Below are 17,837 nucleotides of genomic sequence, written 5' to 3' on the forward strand. Positions count from 1 at the left end.
GTCATGGAACTGCTATGTAATAATCTGTGACTGCTGAGATGTAATTATGTGACCTCATCAGTGAAGTAAAATTACTGTGTAATTGGAGTGGTTATTAGAATTTTATGTATGATTGTGTATAAGATCTAACTTATATTGGGGGTAGTGGGATGTTTTATTACATGCCTATAATCTTTTAATTCAGTGGGGTCTGTGCATGAAGGCAAACAATGGCTTCCCAGGTAAGGACATGCAGGCACACACTTGTAAGAAAATAGCATATGCTTTAGCCTCAGGGATCCTATATTCTGTCTCTAACAGCTGCCAGCTTGGAGATCAAAAGAATACTTAACAGTCAGCGGAAGAAGGTGGGGAGGTATCAATTCTCAGAAGCTGGAGAGAGAGAGAATCTTATGGAGGAGAGAGATGCTGCAGAGGAGTCTAGAGGAGCTGGGACTTCCCAGTTCCAGGGAATGTTAAGCTTTAGGGAAAAGCAGGCATGTTGATAGACTGGTTTACTGTTTTTATAATATGTATTCTCTGAAATGCTGTTCTAATAAATAATACTCTGCTTTAAAAGGCTGTTTAGTTACTGGTTACCACTGTCGTTGCTCACAGAGGGAACAGATTTGCAGGATCTAAGTCCAAGTCAGACCTGCTGTGGTAATCACAGTTCATCACAGGGGGCTGAAGCCTGGTTCTGGTCTAACAGGGGGAGATTGTGTGATTCCACCCATAGAAAGGTGACAGCCAAAGGCCTGGGATGTAGCTCAAAGAGATCAAGAGGGAACAGAAATGCAGTGAACCCAGTAACCATGACAGAAAGTAAAGCTATAAGGGCTGGAAATTGAAGCTAGACAAATTCAGATTAGAAATAAGGTGCAAATTTTTAAAACTCAGTGTAATTAACCATTGGAACAATCTACCAACAGATGTGGTGGAATCTGCATCACCTGAAATCTTTAAATCAAGATTGGATGTTTTTCCAAAAGATATGCTCTAGTTCAAACGGGAGTTAATTCTGGGGAATCCTATGACCTGTGTTACACAGGAAGTCAGGGTGCATGATCATAATGGTCCCTGCTGGCCTTATAATCTATGAAAATTGTACAGAAACATATTAGATCAGAAGTTTCTGAAGTGGGATGATGTGTGGATTGTTGGTGGTCCATGTAGCACTTGGAGAGCTCACTGGCCACATTCTGATGGCTCTCCTCCTTGCTTTTATCTAAGAGGAAGAGAACAGATGGGAAGGGGAGATGAAATGAAGAGGAAAAATAGATAGTAAAAAAATGTAAAAACTTACTGTAATTGACCCACGAAAGTTGTGTGATTATGAATAGAGTGATTTGTACCATCATATATGAGGGATTCATGCTGTGAAACAATTTGAAATTCTGTAGATGTGTATATGTGTGTATTTGTCAGGGCTTAAAGTGTAGTTTGTCCTTTCATGATGGGGGTTAATTTATTATACAGCACAATAAGTATCTCTTCTCAGGAGAGTCTTTTAATTCCTGCTGCTCTTCAGTTGAATCGGAAACAACAAGTAATTAGAAGTACACTTTTCAATGCTGATGCTCTAGGGAATGAGGCCATTCAGAGAGCAGTGACCCTTAGGAGAAGAAAAAAATAAGAATGTTAAATAGAGCTAGCCAACTGCACTGAGAGCTGTGGATTATAGAATGTAGAGGTAAATATATCAAATCAAATCATCAGCTGTGCTTCCCTTTCCATGCAAGACTGTTCCCAAGAATATTTTTATTGTTGTTCAATCTATTTTTAAATGTCCAGGTGATGGAACTTCCCCTTCCTCCCTTAAGAAAGGACTTGCAGAGGTAGCAACAGTAACCAGGAAAAAGGCAATGCCTACTGACAGTTAACACACTGGCATCTGAGTGAAAAATACTATAATTACAGTATCTCAGGTAAATGTCTTTATAAAGGTGACCCTATACTTCTGTATACTTCATTTGCATGAACAGAGCATCCTTTGGAGAGCCTAAGTTTAACTAATGGAAGAGTTGCAAGTTAGTTGTTACAATTCACTAAATGAAAAATATCTGTGAGCACTTGAATGAATTGTATTCTGTATGTAGTCAGTTTCATTTAAAATGTACCCTAGAAAGCTAAATAATCTGTAAACTTTAAGTCTGCAATACCATTTGTTCATTTATTGCACTAAAATTTAGTATTTCATTTCAGTGGGACTGTGATAGGGTATACAAACCCCACAGCAGGAAGGAAGGGCTAAGCAGTTGCTCTGAGCCAGGCAGCCCTATCCTGCCATATCTGCAAAGCATGCATGGCTTGAAGGAGGAGTCTAAAAGGAGAGCAGGCCAGCTCTGTTGAGGCAGGTAGTAGAAGGGTGCAGATCTGTCCTCTTGGGAAAGAGTACTACAGGAGCTTTGTCTGCCTGAGACCTGTCAATAGTGACCTGACCAAGCCTGCAAAGGAGGGACTGAGGATTGTCCCTGAAGATTGGTTTTGTGTTCAATTCTTTAGTATAGCCTGTGGGGAAAGTAGGCTCTTGTAGGAAATGATCGAGGGAGCCAGGTGCATAGCACTCCAAGGTGCAGGAGATAGCTGCACACTGTTGGGCCTGGAGAGGAACCTGGTGAAGAGGGTGGGCCCAGGCTTCCCTGCCAACCTCTAAAGAGGAGACAATGATAGAAGCCTATCCATCAGCAGGGAACATAGTTGGGGTCTGGACTTTCAGAGTCTTCCCCAAGTCCCTGAGCTGAAGGCTAAACCCCAAAGCCCTGGCAGACATCAAAAGACTTCTACATTATTGGACGACTTCTGTGTACCCCAAAAGGGGTGGACTGGAACACATTACTTAGCTGGAGGGCCGAATAACACAAGGGCCAGATCACCACCGGATCAGGGCAGCTATTTGCAAGGGCACCTAGGAAAGCTTGAGCTCCCAGGCTCAATTTCATTGCAAAATGTTCTGAGTGAAACATTTTGATTATTTCAAAACAAATGTTTGGATTTTCTCTTCCATAGGCAATTTAGAAAAGTAAACTCTTCCTTCTTAGAAGGAATGATATTTTCTCCCCAGAATTTCCTGTGGAACATTAATTCTAGTGGGTGACCAGCTCTACTTCTGAGTCTCCTCACTCACCCACCTGCTTGCTCAAGCACATTTACCACTGTTTTCTCAAGTCTTGTTTTAACTCTTACAAGCAGTACCCTCCCCCCAACACCACCACTTCTCTCGGGATGCTGTTCCACAGTTCTGTAGATTTCACTGTTTTCCTGATAGTCATCCTAATTTTATTTATTTACCTGTTCTTGATTTCACCTTATTACTGTTACCCTTCGCACCTCCCTAAACAATTGCTCTCCCTTTTTAATATGCACAGTCAAATACTTGGTGCTGTTAATATATCCTCTCTTACTTGTTTAGCCAGACTATACAGATTTAGTTCATTTTATCCTTCTGTTTATGAAACTATGAGTTGAGCAGTGTGTGTTTTGCGGTGTTGATGTTTAGTCAATGAATCAATGTACTTGCCTGGGCGGGTCCTCTTTTGACTTGAGTAGAACCTGATTGGTGTACTGAGCTTCCCACACACTGAGATGAGAATAAATGTCTTCACATTTCAGTAACAATTATTATTGATTTCAGAATGAGTGTGAGGAATTATTAAAGTTTTATGAACAGTTAGTTCACTATATGATCCAGTGAATGTGCCTACTCCAGAAAACTTCTACTCCTGAATAACACTTGCTCATACAAATAGCACCTATAAAGTAAAACTCTGACTTCGCGGTATTTTACAGTATGACCTTGTGGCACTATCAGTACAACTATTGTATTGCAAATAAATGTTTTGTTCTTTCTGCTCCTTTATTTATTTCTGGCAAATTGTTATTTCTGGATGACGACTACTTCTCACCATGCTTTCCACCAAGTACCATTATTCATTCTGCTCTCCTCTGGAATAGAGGCACCAATCTGATTTTGAATGACTTTCTGGACTGCAGTGGTAATCTGATATACCAGTTCAGCAGTTCAAGGGCACACAAATATGTAAAATGGAAAAAATGTTTTCCTTTAAGAATTAAACATGTGAGGTCAACCACTAAGTATTATAGGCTGATAGAATCAGAAAAACAGCTTTTTGTAAATCCTACACAGTGATTTGTTTGAAAATCAAGTTGAATTTACAGTCCTTTTTACTGTGTTCTGTTTTAAATATTATGATGTTTCACATGTTTTGGCATAAAAATAAGCTGTTCTTTTCATTGGATTAATCTTGTTTTTTCCAAAATCTTGGTAGTGGGACATAGATACAGTTTTAAATATCTTGTTCTATGTATCAGTCCTCTCTTTAGGACAGGGCTATTGTTTCAAAAGCTGTCTGTGGGCAGCAACTTGGGAATCAGAGGCTGGTTCACTTAAACTAGCTTTTAGGAAAAAATCTTTCATAATTTCTTTGTAATTATCTCTACTTGCTGATTATGAATCATAACATTTAATTGCTGGCTTTTCTGACTAGTAGGGGGTGGACTGTGCAACAGAACATGACCTTTCTGTTCAGCAATTAGTGGCCTCTTAGGAAGCAGTTGACTCAATATAGGTGGCTTTCTGAAACAATAAAATAAAAGTAGAAAAAAGTTTCTTTTTACATTTTTAAATGTTTCATTTTTAAAGGACATTGCTAAGTTATTTCTTTTAGTTTTTAAAAAATATGTTTGTTCTCAGCATTTTAGTACTTTATTTGAGGCTTGAAAATAAAACCAAAAATATTCTACAGGCTTTGTCCTCTTTGTCCTCTTGCTTTAAATGGATCTGAAATTAACCTGACTTTTTTCCTTGTATCTCTTTTTCTGTGGCTCATAATCAGTTATTACAGTATTGGCTAGCAATGATTGGAGATCCCAAAGAGGGATTTCAAGGAAAGAATGCGTTGTTTTGTGGGCCCTCTGTAGACAGTAATGTCTGAAAATTTTCTTAGCAGTGGAGTAGTGTATTTTTTTAAAATAGATAACTAGGTCCAAATTTTCATAAACCCCTGCCATAGGTGAGCACTGCAATGTGTGTACATGCATTTAAGATCAAACAGATGTCTAACCATTTAAATTAGATAATTGCACATGCAAGCAGATAGTTTATCCATAGTTAAGGCTATGATTTAGTCACAGAGGTTGCAGAAGTCACGGAATCCAGGACTTCCAGCGGCTTCTGTGACTTCAGCCTGTGGTGGTGGGAGCTGCAGGGTGGTGGGGGGACCCCCAAAGCTCCTGGCCACCTCAGGCAGCGTGGGGAACCCCAGAGCTCCCAGGTGGTGGGGGAATCCCCAAACTCCCATCTGCTGTGGAGGTGGGAGCCTCTGGAGCTGCTGTAATACATATTCCATTACCTGATTTATACATTCAAACCTTTTATATGCAAATAGAGAGACTTATGAGTTCACTGTGTGTAGTTTACTGTTGTTCAGGCCTTAGAAATTTGGCCTTTTAATTGAAAATTGATTCTGGACCAGGTGGTGTAGCAGGTTGAAATTGACTAGGAAAAAAAGTGGGAAAATAGAAGGGGAAAAGGGTTGAGCACAGTCACACAAACTGGCAGCAGAGACTTAAAAAGAAGGGGAAAGAAGAGAGCAGAGACAGATGGGAAACCTGTTAGAAAGGAAGGACACATACAAAGAGAAAGGTAACAAACAAACGCCTGAGTGGTGTGGTGGGATGTACAGTAAAACAAAAGGAAGGTAGCGGCCTGCTGCTTGTCAAGAGGCAGAGCTGCAAACCAAACTTGGTCCTTCACTCCTCAAGTCAGGAGCTGGGAACATCATCGTGACAATGTAATCAAGTCCTTGAGAAAAGAGCACACTTTGGAGATCCTAAGTTAGCAGGTTAGGTTGCTATAATTCCCAAAATGGAAAATATTGGTTTGTGAGCACTTTGAATTTTATCCTAGTATCTAGTTGGTGTCGCTTGAAATGTACCTCATGAGATATGCCTCATTTTGCTTACTCTCCAGTCGCTGTCTGAAATTACTAGGAGTCTTACCTACAGATTCTAAAATGAGCCATCTCATGCCTCTTTTTCAGAAAAAACTACTCCCTTTTTGAAATATAACAGGAAAGGGATTTTTATTTATATATGTGTATATAAGAGAGGAGTGTGTGTTTGTGTGTACAGCCATATAAAATATAAGGAGAGTGTGTATTACCTATATGTAGATATTAGTAATAATAAAAAAATCAATTATTTTGTAGTGAGATATGCTATATATTATTGGGTTGCAAGTGATAGTATTAACAGTTTCCTCCTCTCTTCTTCCCCTTAATTAAAATATTCTAGTGCTGCATTTCTTGAGCCAAATCCTTCTTGTCTTATTTACGTGAGTAGTCCCAATGATTGAGCCTAAAGATTTTTTTTTAATTTACTAGATAACAATAGCAGGTCATTTAATATATAATGCCATTCTTCTTCTGCAACAATACCAAAGTTAAAGACTATTTCAGGACCGCTTACAATCAAGTTAACTTCAATCAAGTTGTCTGTGAAAGTCGGTAACTCTCTGCTGAGAAATGTGTACAGTCATTTTACAAAATAATGTTCATAAATATAGAAGTGCTACTCGAATGCCAGTGAATTGTTTAACTGCAGTTTGTGAATGAATGTAAATTGAAACGAAGCAGACTATTTCCTGATGCAGTTGTGGGTGGCTTTCTTACAGAAATGAGCAAAAATAATTAACATATTACAGTGGCTTAATGAAACTGAGACATTGGTCACGTGTGCGTATTACATACAGTATTTGGGAAATGGTTAGTCACTGCTCATTTTTTTCCTCTAAGACTAGATAGTTATTAGCTCTCTTATTATGTTTAGCCTTTTTAAAGAAATAGGGAAAACCAGATAATTATCATATTCTAAATTTAGGCACGGTCAGTGTTAATGGATTGTAACTGGGGTTCTCAACCTGGGGGTCGGGACCCCTCGGGGTCGCGAGGTTATTACATGGGGAGTCGTAAGATGTCAGCCTCCACCCCAAATGCCATTTTGCTTCCAGCATTTATAATGGTGTTAAATATATAAAAAGGTGTTTTTAATTGATAAGCGGGGTCGCACTCAGAGGCTTGCTCTGTGAAAAGGGTCATCAGTACAAAAGTTTGAGAACTACTGGATTATAAGTAGTGGAAATTAGTGCATTTGTATTAGCCTTTTCACTTCAAAGGTTACAAGTGAATGTGTTATGAAAAATCCTGCAGAGAAAAATATCTGAAAAGCTGAATCATTTTGAATTAAGCCTGTGTGTGACTAAATCAATTTTAAAGTGTGTGGGACAGCACTGATGTCAACGGAGTTGGACCTGTGTGTGGGTGTATGTGGTATTTCCTTCTAGTCTATTTGTGATCTTTAAAAGAGCAGCTGATTGTCCATGTTAGCACAAGCCTAAATTATTCTTATTTTAAAAGGAAAAGAATAAACTGAAATATCTTTGTATATTTTAAAATATTAATAAAATTCCTAAGGTAGAGGATTTTACCAATTATAAGACTGGTCAGGGAGAGAGCTGCTGTCTGAGACATTGTCCCAACAAGACCTTCAAAGATGAATCAGTACTATGAGATTTGAATCTCATATTATGATTCATAACCTCTGAGAAGGAGGTAGTTCCTGGTATCTCATTACAGCCCTGTAATAGAATGTCTCCATGGCCTGGCCAACCTGGCCTCCCTAGGACCTCTGCTCAGATGACCCTGGCATTTCTTGGTTGTTGAGAGATTCACATGGATCCCAGGATATACGTTGGCTTTGAGAACTGAGTAGTCTTCATATCACCAAAACTCATGATGAAATGGTTAGAAGGAAATTTCATGGGTAAGGCATTGTAGAGTTTCTTGTCCCCTTTGCGTTTTTTGCTTCTGTATGTGGCAGCCTGGCCTTAAATTAATGTTCCACTTGTATTTTAGTGGGAAGACTTATGAAAATTAACATAATAAGATTATATCATAGCTTGGATTAGTAGTACATGTATTTTAAGTGCTGCATGTGTTTTTTGTTTGGTTGGGGTTTTTGTTAGTCCATATGAGATTATATTTCTGTGTTTATGTGAAGAAATACGGAGAGGGAGGAGCCATTACATTTAAGCACATAACAATTGAAACAGTACATGAGTGAAACAATGAAAAAATAATTATGGTTCATCCTTAAAACCTGAGACCTCAGAAACTGAGCTGCTACCTGGTCTGAGGACATTCAAGATCTCATGGTACTTTATAGCTTTGTTCCAGTGTTTTTGGACAGGTTTTCCAAAAGTACCCACTGTTATGCAGAGTTCTACATGCCAACTGACTTCTCTGGAGGGGACTGCATTTTTAAGAGTTGAAGACCTTTGGGAGGAAAGGAAAGCCTGTCTGTCTGTCATGACACTGTTATGCTGGGAGGTACTGGTGACTGCGTGAATCACAAACCTTTTTGAGATTGGGTATGAATGCACCCTTCAATTAACATAACTGTCAGAATGAGTTAATCAGAAGCCTCTCCACCCCACTAACCTAAAACTAAAGGGCGCTGTGAACCCAACCAGGAGTTTGAACTGAGTAGGCAGGATTTTTTCCTCTCTGGGTGTGTTATACACACACATACTATCCTCTATATTTTAAAAACCTTTTATGTTTAATCTTGGCAGAATTTGAATATTTTTTCTAGTTTTGATGGATATTTATGGTTATTTTAAAATGTTTATTTCGATTGCAATTTATTTGAATTTTCAGACATGAGGGAAATTATTGGGGAGGGGTCAGACAATAATTATTTAATTACTGTAGATATTGAGATTCACAAAATTAAAGCCTTGTAACCATTAAAACACAGATTGGCAGCATCACATGTCCAATTACACAAAGTAAATAGCCTCTAATCATCAACCTCTAATAAATTCTCACCCATCATTCTTCTTATTTTCCCTGTACGTAAATTCAGGTTACTTTTGATGGAAATAGTTTTTTGTTGGTTTCTGTTTGTGCAGTGAAATCAATGTTTATCATCAGTTACTGATAAAAATTATTTGATGGGATTTTTTTTTAAATACTAAGCACCAGATGTGCCAACCCCATGCTGTACTTTATGTGTGAAGCAAATTACCAGTTAGGAGATAAGATGGAATTTTGAACATAACCACACTTGGCAGCTCAAAACTCATTGCTGTAAAACCCTCAGTCTCCTAAATAATACTTCACAATGACAAAAACAACCATTTCACATTGCATTTTCTCTTTGGATAAAATGCTATTGTCTGGCAATACTTAGGCTTCCCTTTGTCTACAGCCCTAGTATAGTGCAGTGCAGAATGAACAAGCATATACCACAGACTCCTCTTCAGTCCAGAATGTGGGAAACTGAATCACAGCAGTGATGGCAGAATGTGCAGGAGGAACTGTAGAGGCAAGTGGATGGGCTGTATAACATGATGCAGATTGCTTTCTCATTCCTATAATTCAGATGCCCAACAGTTACGATAGTAGCTCCTCCTGTATACTAGGATTCTAGTCTTGTCTTGGAAGTTTTTATACCATGCTCATCACCACAGTGTCTGAGCATTTACAGTTCAACTTATTTTCAGTACTACTATGCAATATGGAGAGTTAATGGCTGCTGTGTAGTCACCAGTTGTAACAAAACCAAGAACACTGATAAATAGAGATAAATATGTTTACTGTGCATCACAGAGTTCATCGTTCCTTCTGCTCCTTTTTCCATCTTTCCCCTTTAGAACTCTCCGGGCTTTGTATTTCTATCCACTTGCTACTCAATTAATACTTAGTTCAGTTGCATGTGTCTGATTTTAAAGCCACTGCAGCTAACTTCATTGGCAACCACTACTTCATATATGATTTATCCCCCTTCCACTTTAGTGTAATGTGTTGCTCACTCAAATAATGTGCAAGATAACTCTTTCAGACCTTCTGTGCACCTAACTTCTATTGAAGTCAGTAGTAGATTTATTTGTGTGTTTAAAAATTGTGGCATGTTATCTTTTAAGAACTATTTCATTATATACACATACATCCATAGCCTTTTCCCTCCCACCTTTGACTTGCACAATTTTCCTGCTTCTGATAGGTTTTATCTTAAGTTATATTTACCACATACTCAGTATAGGAGTCCTATATCAAAGAAGTAACCTTAATATAAGCATATAGGCTTGAAGATCCAGAGAGCTATACCCTTAGGTATCATGTTTCCATATACCAAGGTCAGATGGTCCTTAGCATTTTAAATAAAAGATTCATAGATTTATAAATTCCAGAGCCAGAACGGACCATTGTAATCATCTAGTGTGGCCTCCCATATTACACAGAGGCTTCCCCCCCAAAATAATTCCCTTTGAATAGAGCATATCTTTAAAAAAAAAATCTGTCTTGATTTTAAAATGTCCAGTGATGGAGAATCCACCTCAACCCTTGGTAAATTATTCCAGTAGTTAAATTACCCTCACTGTTAAAAATGTATGTCTTATTACCAGTCTGAATTTGTCTAGCTTCAGAATGATAGGGCTCTCCAGTACAATGTGCCAGTTTGCAGGCATACCATGCACACAGCACATCAACTCTCAGTTCCTTTTGACAATGCATTGTACATTTGAATAGTAAAACAACATTGTTTTATAGAAATTAACCTGGAAGCCTACAAAACTGACTAGGGTCTGGTATCCTTTGATACATTTATTTTTCTACCCATCCTATAGAAATCTATAGCAGGGATATAGTTCTCTGTTACCTGTTGTGGGCTATTTCACGTCACTGATTATTGAAGCAAATCCCCATTATTTTCAATGGAAGTTTTTACTTTCAGAACCCTAAACAATGGTCAAAACACAAACAAAGAAAGCCAAGATTCTTCCATACGACCGTATAACAGTAGAGAGACAGTAAAAGAGACATTTTTCCCTCTTACTATAAGATAACTCTCCAATTGAGCAGAATGCAGTATTGTGAAAGGATAAGGGATAACATTTTCAAAAGTAACTAATTGACATTTTCAAACAAGATTTAGGCACTTTGGAGTCTAAGGACCCGATTTTCAAAAGTATTTCATTTCCTAAAGATTCAGATAGGTGCCTAGTGAGATTTTCAAAAATGCCTAAGTAGGTTAGGTATCTAACAATGAGAACTAGGTGCCTAACCTGCTTAGGTGCTTTTATAAATCCCAGTAAGCACCTGTCTGAATCTGTAGGTGTCTAAACACCTTTGAAAATCTGGCCCATAGGCACTTTTCAAAGTTTTAGCTCATATCTTTTCATGAACTTTGTGGTGCTAGTTTATAAAACACCTTCAGCACACAGAATCCCAAAGCACTGTACTAGCTACTATACTATATATGCACAAGGATCAATTAATTCACCCACCATCAAAATGCAGCCTCCCAGAATGGCAACTATTTAACATTCTATACAAACAAAGAGTGTCAGACGTAAAGAGAAGACTCTCATCTCCAATTTAAACTACAGCTGAAACGTAGGTAGCAGAATGTAATTTCCAATTTTTAAATTTGTCCAGATCATTAGGGCAAACACTTCTGTAGTTACTCTTACTAACATGGGGTATTTCATGATTGCAAATGATGAGGACCTTTTTTTTAAAAAAAAATCCTCATCTGAAAGGTAAAACAATCAATAATCTTCAATTCTGGATTAAAAGGGTGTGTAATTTACCTTTTCCTCAACCTCAAGAGGATGAATCAAGCACATCAACTTCATTGAAATTACTCTGGATTCACTGAATGTGAGAGAAGATGTACCAGTATAAATAGAAAGTTGGTCACTCACCCTTAAAACTGAACAGATTTTTGACAAGCGTCCTATATACTTTTTCCCCAAAGAAAACATTCCCTTCTCATGGGAAATAAAAGTGAACCAATACTTAAAATAATATTGAAATATTAATTGAAATATTTATATTTAGGTAACAGTGGTGAGGAAAAAAATGGTAAAATCAACAAATCAGTCTATCTGTAATAATCAATATAGTATGTAATCTTAAATGCTTTACCTTACCAGTGGATTCCGACTTCATATCTTAATCGGTGACTCTGAGGCTAGACATGAAATATACAGATGAGAGTGACAACATATTTATATAATAAAAACCAGCCTCAGAGCACTGAAAATCAACACTGAACTCAAAGAAATGTTATCTGCTCAGCATGATATATTGAAATGAGATTGAAATATAATGATGTGAGAATTTTAAATTTAAAAAAGAAGAAAATACATTTATCAATTGATCACTGATGTTTGAGCAGTAAATGCATCCTATAAAACCTTCCATAGGAATGGAAAAGTTCTCGGTCTGAGTTATGATAATAATATTAGGTCAAACCTTTTCCATTATATGTTCCAGGAGGTTTTGTCCTTGCAATTAGTGGGACTCCTTCTTTGTATAAGCAGCAGTTTGACACCCATTCTGAAAATAGATTTTTGTCACGATATAGCTCTATTATGGGAATCATTGGCTGGTGACTTATTTAAAATCACTGGGGAAAGGAAGGGCAAAAATAAGTCAGATGTCTGTTTATCAAAACTCCTTCAAAAAGTGGCTTAGTTTATCTTACAATGTTTATGTAATGAAAAGCCGTATAATCATTACCATTTCCTAAAAAAAGTAGCATTTTGGAGTCTAAGGATGAGATTTTCAAAGGTTGTAACAAAAACTAAAGGTGCGGATAGGCACTTAATGGGACTCCACGTATAGGTCTAGCTATGCAGAATCACATGCAGGACCAGAGTCTTAGTGCTGAGTTCTGTTCTAGAATCCTAGTCCAAACCACCTTGCCTTGGTCCTGGAGACCATTTTCTTCACTTCCCATTATCTTCTGCTAATTTATCTCCTCCATTCCATGCTGCTTCCTCCCCGCCCTCCCCCATTACCCCGAACGATTGCCACTCATGACAACACAAAAAATAACAAATGAGTTAGAACAGACAAATAAAACATGAAAATGACAAACTGTTTGCTAGTTTCACCATTTATATCCACGTGAAACTGCAATATTGCATTCATGCATCTCTGTGCTGTGAGAGGGCATAAATCAGCATCATTACCAAATCTATTATGTGGTCAGAGATGGTGTCACCCTCATATACTGCTGGATTATCCTGGATGCAGAGGAAACCCAGAATAGTTAAATGCAAAGACACAAAACCCAACCACTCCCCTGGGGGAAGGGTACCAATGTATCTTTTTATATGCTGTACAATGTATCCTGCAGTTGATTGCTCCATTTTCTCTTTGGGGTTTCCTGTGAGATTTCAATGCAGAGTTTTAAAAATCAAGTTATACTCCTGTATTAATCCTTTTCAAGCTTTTTCCTCTTGAGCTCCTTCTCATCCTTGCTGGTGAATCGCTCCACCACCACAGCTATAGAAATAGACAGGAGGTATAATGTCTGTAGAAAAGATGGTGGGCTAGATGGGGCTGTTCAGATTTACAACCGTGAAGATCCAGCTCAATATATTTATCAGCATATTAAAATTAATAATCAGAATAATATTAACCTCAGCTTTAATAATAGCAGTACCATATGTACAGGGGCGGCTCTAGGCATTTTGCCGCCCCAAGCACGACAGGCTGGCTGCCTTTGGTGGCTTGCTTGCGGGAGGTCCACGGTACCGCGAATTTGGCGGCAGCCTGCGGGAGGTCCGCCCGAAGCGCGGGACCAGTGGACCCTCCACAGGCATGCCGCCGAAGGCAACCTGCCTGCCGCCCTCGTGGTGACCGGTAGAGTGCCCCCGTGGCTTGTCACCCCAAGCATGCGCTTGGGGTGCTGATGCTTGGAGCCGCCCCTGCATATGTACCCGCACTGCACAATCGTGCACACTAACCACTCCACCATTTCTGGAAGAAAGAAACCATTTTTGATAGGTGCAGTGTAGTAGCTCAGAAGACTGAGAGCAGATCATCTGAGAATTCAGATTAAATCCTGATAGGTTCTCCCATCACTGTAGTTAATCGACCTCCTCGCTAGGCAGTAGCAAGGACAACTGAAGAATTTCAGTGTAGACAAGCCCCTGGAATGTGAACTAGACAGAGGTCCGCCTCTGGGAGATCAGTTGTGTTAAAAGCTATTTATCTGAAGGAGAATTTATCATGATTTCTATTACTCAGGCCATGTCTACACTACAAAGTTAAATGACTTCATATAAGTCGACATCAAGCCTCGATCTAAGCAAGTTGATCTTGTGTGTCCACACTGCGCTCATTGTGTCAGTGGAAGTGCATCCTCACTGGCAGGGCTTGAATTGACGCATGGAGCACTGCACTGTGGGTAGCTATCCCACAGTGCACATAGCCGAGTGGAATTTTGGGTTGGGCTTGCAATACCTTATGGGACCAAAACATTGGTGTCAGTGGTTCTGGGACCATGGCGTTAGCCTCCCATGATGCACTTACCTCCCTCTCTCTTTTCCTCCCTCCCTGAAATCAATGGCAAACAAACCAAGCCTTTTTCGCCACCTTTTTTCGTAAACCTGGGTTATCCAAGCAGACACCCAGCATGAAAAGCATGGACCCTGCTCAGCGGTACACTGTGGTTGTGAGCATTGCAAACACCTCATTCCTTATTCTCCAGTATTTACACATCTGATACCGGAGCTGCTGCATGGAACAATGTGATGCCACGCAAACAGCCCTGCTGGAAGACATAGAGCGGAGCAATTCACAGTTCCTGGTGACAGTCACGCCTCACTTTGACATGGTTGAGCGCCATTTCTGGGCCCAGGAAACAAGTACTGACTGGTGGGACTGCATCATTATGCAGCTATGGGATGACTGCAGAACTTTGGAAAGCATAAGGCCACTTTCCAGGAACTTTGTGAAGAGCTTTCCCCCAGCCCTGAAGTGCAGCAATACTAAACTGAGAGCTGCTCTGACAGTGGAGAAGCAAATGGTGATAGCCCTGTGGAAGTTTGCAATGCCAGATTGCTACCGGTCAGTGGGGCATCAATTTGGAGTGGGTAAATCTACCGTGAGATCTGTTGTTGATCCAAGTTTGCAGGGCCATCAAACAGACTTCTGCTAAGAGAGGTAGTGACTGGGCAACGTGCAGGACCTAATGGGTGGCTTTGCCCCGATAGGATTCCTAACGTGGAAGGGCAATAGACGGAACACATATCCCTATCTCGGCACCAGAACCACCTTGCCAAAGAGTACATAAACCAAAGCGGCACTTCTCAAAGGTGTTGTAAGTGCAGGTGGATCACAGGGGCCATTTCACTGACATCAATGTGGGATGGTCAGGAAGGGTGCATGACACGCGCATCTTTAGGAACACAGGTCTGTTCAGAAATCTGAAAACAGCAACTTTCTTTCCAGACTGCAAAATAACCATTGGTGCATGCTGAAAATGCCATTTGTAATCCTGGAGATCCAGCCTACCCCTTGCTCCCATGGCCCATGGAAGCTGTCCACAGGCAGCCTGGACAGCAGTAAGGACCGGTTCAACCGTAGGCTGAGAAGTGCAAAATGGTCGGTGGAATGTGCCTTTGGATGTTTAAAGGTTGCTAGGATTGTTTGCTACTAGGTTAGACCTCAGTGTGAAAGCAATATCCCCATTGTTATTGCTGCCTGCTGTGTCCTCCATAATATCTATGAAACAAAGGGAGAAAAGTTTCTGCCAGGCTGGGGGGTTGTGGCAGATTGCCCAGCAGCCAGTTTTGAGCAACCAGACACCGGGGAAGTAAGAAGAGCACATCAAGGGGCTCTGCATCTCTGTGAGGCTTTGAAAACCAGTTTCAGCAATGATCCAGAGTAATGTGAAACTTATCTGTGTTGTTCCTTACCAAACTGTCCCCTTCATTGCATTTTCTCCCCTGTAGACTCCAGCCCCACCAACCACTGTGTGTTGAATGAATAAACTCAGTCCATTATGTTTTATTATGCACATAAACACACAGAGACAGCAAAGAAAAGTAAGAGAACCTGGGGCAAAAAGTCTGACAACACTGTGGGGCGGGGAGAAACAAGGAAAGCTTGCTTACGGATGCACTGCAATAACGATCAGAGGCGTGGGAACGGGCATCTTCTGGTCCTGTATCCTCCCCTGGTGTTGAGTGCAAGGGATACCAAACTTCCTCTTCCCCCTACCTCCCCCCCACGCTGCCTCATAGGACATTTGGGGGAGGAGGACTGAGAACTAGGCAATGATGGCAGCAGGTTCCGCATAGGCTGCAGAGGGACTCTAGCATCCAGCTGCCTTTCTTGAACCTCAACCAGATGCCTCAACATGTCGGATTGCTCCTTCATAATCTGCAGCATTTCTTCCTGTGTGCCACGCTCTTGTTCCCTGCATGCTCTCCTGTCCTCCCTGTCCATGTCTCGGTTCTCAGACAGTGTAATCATCAATGCTCTGAGCTCCAGCTTGTCACTCTAGGAAGCACACTATTAACTCATTGAACATGTCCTCCCGAGTCTTCTTTTTCTGCCTTCTAATCTAGGAAAGTCTCTGTCTGGTGTGGAAGATGCACCGACGGACAAGGTTTCAGCTGAAAGGAATGCAAAGCACAGGGGTAGCATTGGCAGTGCATACATTGTTTCTGATGCAAGGTTAATTTTTTTTTTTTTATAAAAAACACCTCTCAATAAACTTCACAGCAAGCCACAACCACTAGCTATTGTAAGAGACAATTTGCTGCTCCAGCCCTGGTAAAGCCACAGGGCATGGGCAAAAGATCTTGTGCAGCTGCTTTTGTGAAGACATCCTTGGGATCATAGGTTAAAACTTGAAAAAAGGCCCTTTTCCCTTAGCAACCTGGATGGTGCTTGAGGACAGGCACCAGTGTAAAGTCTCCCAAATTGTTTTTTACAAAAGCAGCATCGGGTTGAGGGGGGGAATGGAGACAATCAGGAAGCTGCTACCCCCCTTCACACACACCTTTTTTTTCAGTGCAGTTTGCAATACATGGTGATCCCCTCCAACCACAACCACAGCACATTTGGGAAAGCGTGGTTGTGTGACCAAGATTTCACCAAATAGGGGACAGATTACTTGTTGAATTGTTTGCAGTTTAAGGACTAGCATTGAAAACTTCCCCCATTTCTCCTTGGTGAAACTATGCAATATCATTCTCCTTAGGGTAACAGAGGCTGCAAGGGAGCAGATGCTGCAAGTGTCTGGGTACAAACCTGGTCCTTATGCTGCAATGCTGTGTGCTGCAGTGATGCCAGCAGAGTTAATACTGGAATGGTGCGAGAAAGTGTCCTACCGTGGTGGACGAAATAAGGCAGCCCTTCCCAGAAACCTGCAAAGGCTTGCAGAGTACCTCCATGAAAGCTTCCTAGAGATCCCCATGGAGGATTCCAGGGCCATCCCCATGCACATAAACAGTCTTTCTCAGCGAGCACCCTCTGCATAGCTGGAGTGACTATTGATACCGACTACACCTATTTTTTTGTTAAGATTAAACATAAAAAATAATAGCTTGTAACCCCTACAGTTTGATTGGAAATGTGTACTCACCAGAGGTGCCTTCGCCAGCATCATGCTCCTCTACCAACTGGTCCTGTGAAAGGATGGGCTCCAGGGTTAAAAACAGTTCTTGGCTGTCGGGGAGAATGGATCCTCCATTTGCCTGCTTCAGATTCTCCTTCTCCTCTTCCTCTTCCTCATAAACAATGTCTTCCTGATTGTTGCCCAAGGTCACCCAGGCCTCCTGGCAGGCATCGACAAAGCGTTTTGGGATACTGGTGTGGTCACTGCTGAGAATCACATGCAGCTCCTCATAAAAGCGGCATGTCTACAGGACAGAACCAGAACAATTGTTCACCTCCCTTGTCTTCTGGTACATTTGCCAAAGCTCTTTTATTTTCATGCAGCATTGTTCCTGTGTAGCCCTTCTC

The 17,837-nt window shown here is 40.5% G+C and overlaps 1 protein-coding gene across 2 annotated transcripts in view; it reads left to right on the top strand.

The window, feature by feature from the left end:
• The window catches only part of KCNQ5 (potassium voltage-gated channel subfamily Q member 5), a 513,967-nt gene that overhangs the window by 204,484 nt on the left and 291,646 nt on the right, over window positions 1-17,837 (top strand). The window lies entirely within an intron of this gene.

The sequence above is a fragment of the Gopherus evgoodei genome, chromosome 3 (assembly GCF_007399415.2).
Source record: "Gopherus evgoodei ecotype Sinaloan lineage chromosome 3, rGopEvg1_v1.p, whole genome shotgun sequence".
Taxonomy (NCBI): domain Eukaryota; kingdom Metazoa; phylum Chordata; order Testudines; family Testudinidae; genus Gopherus; species Gopherus evgoodei.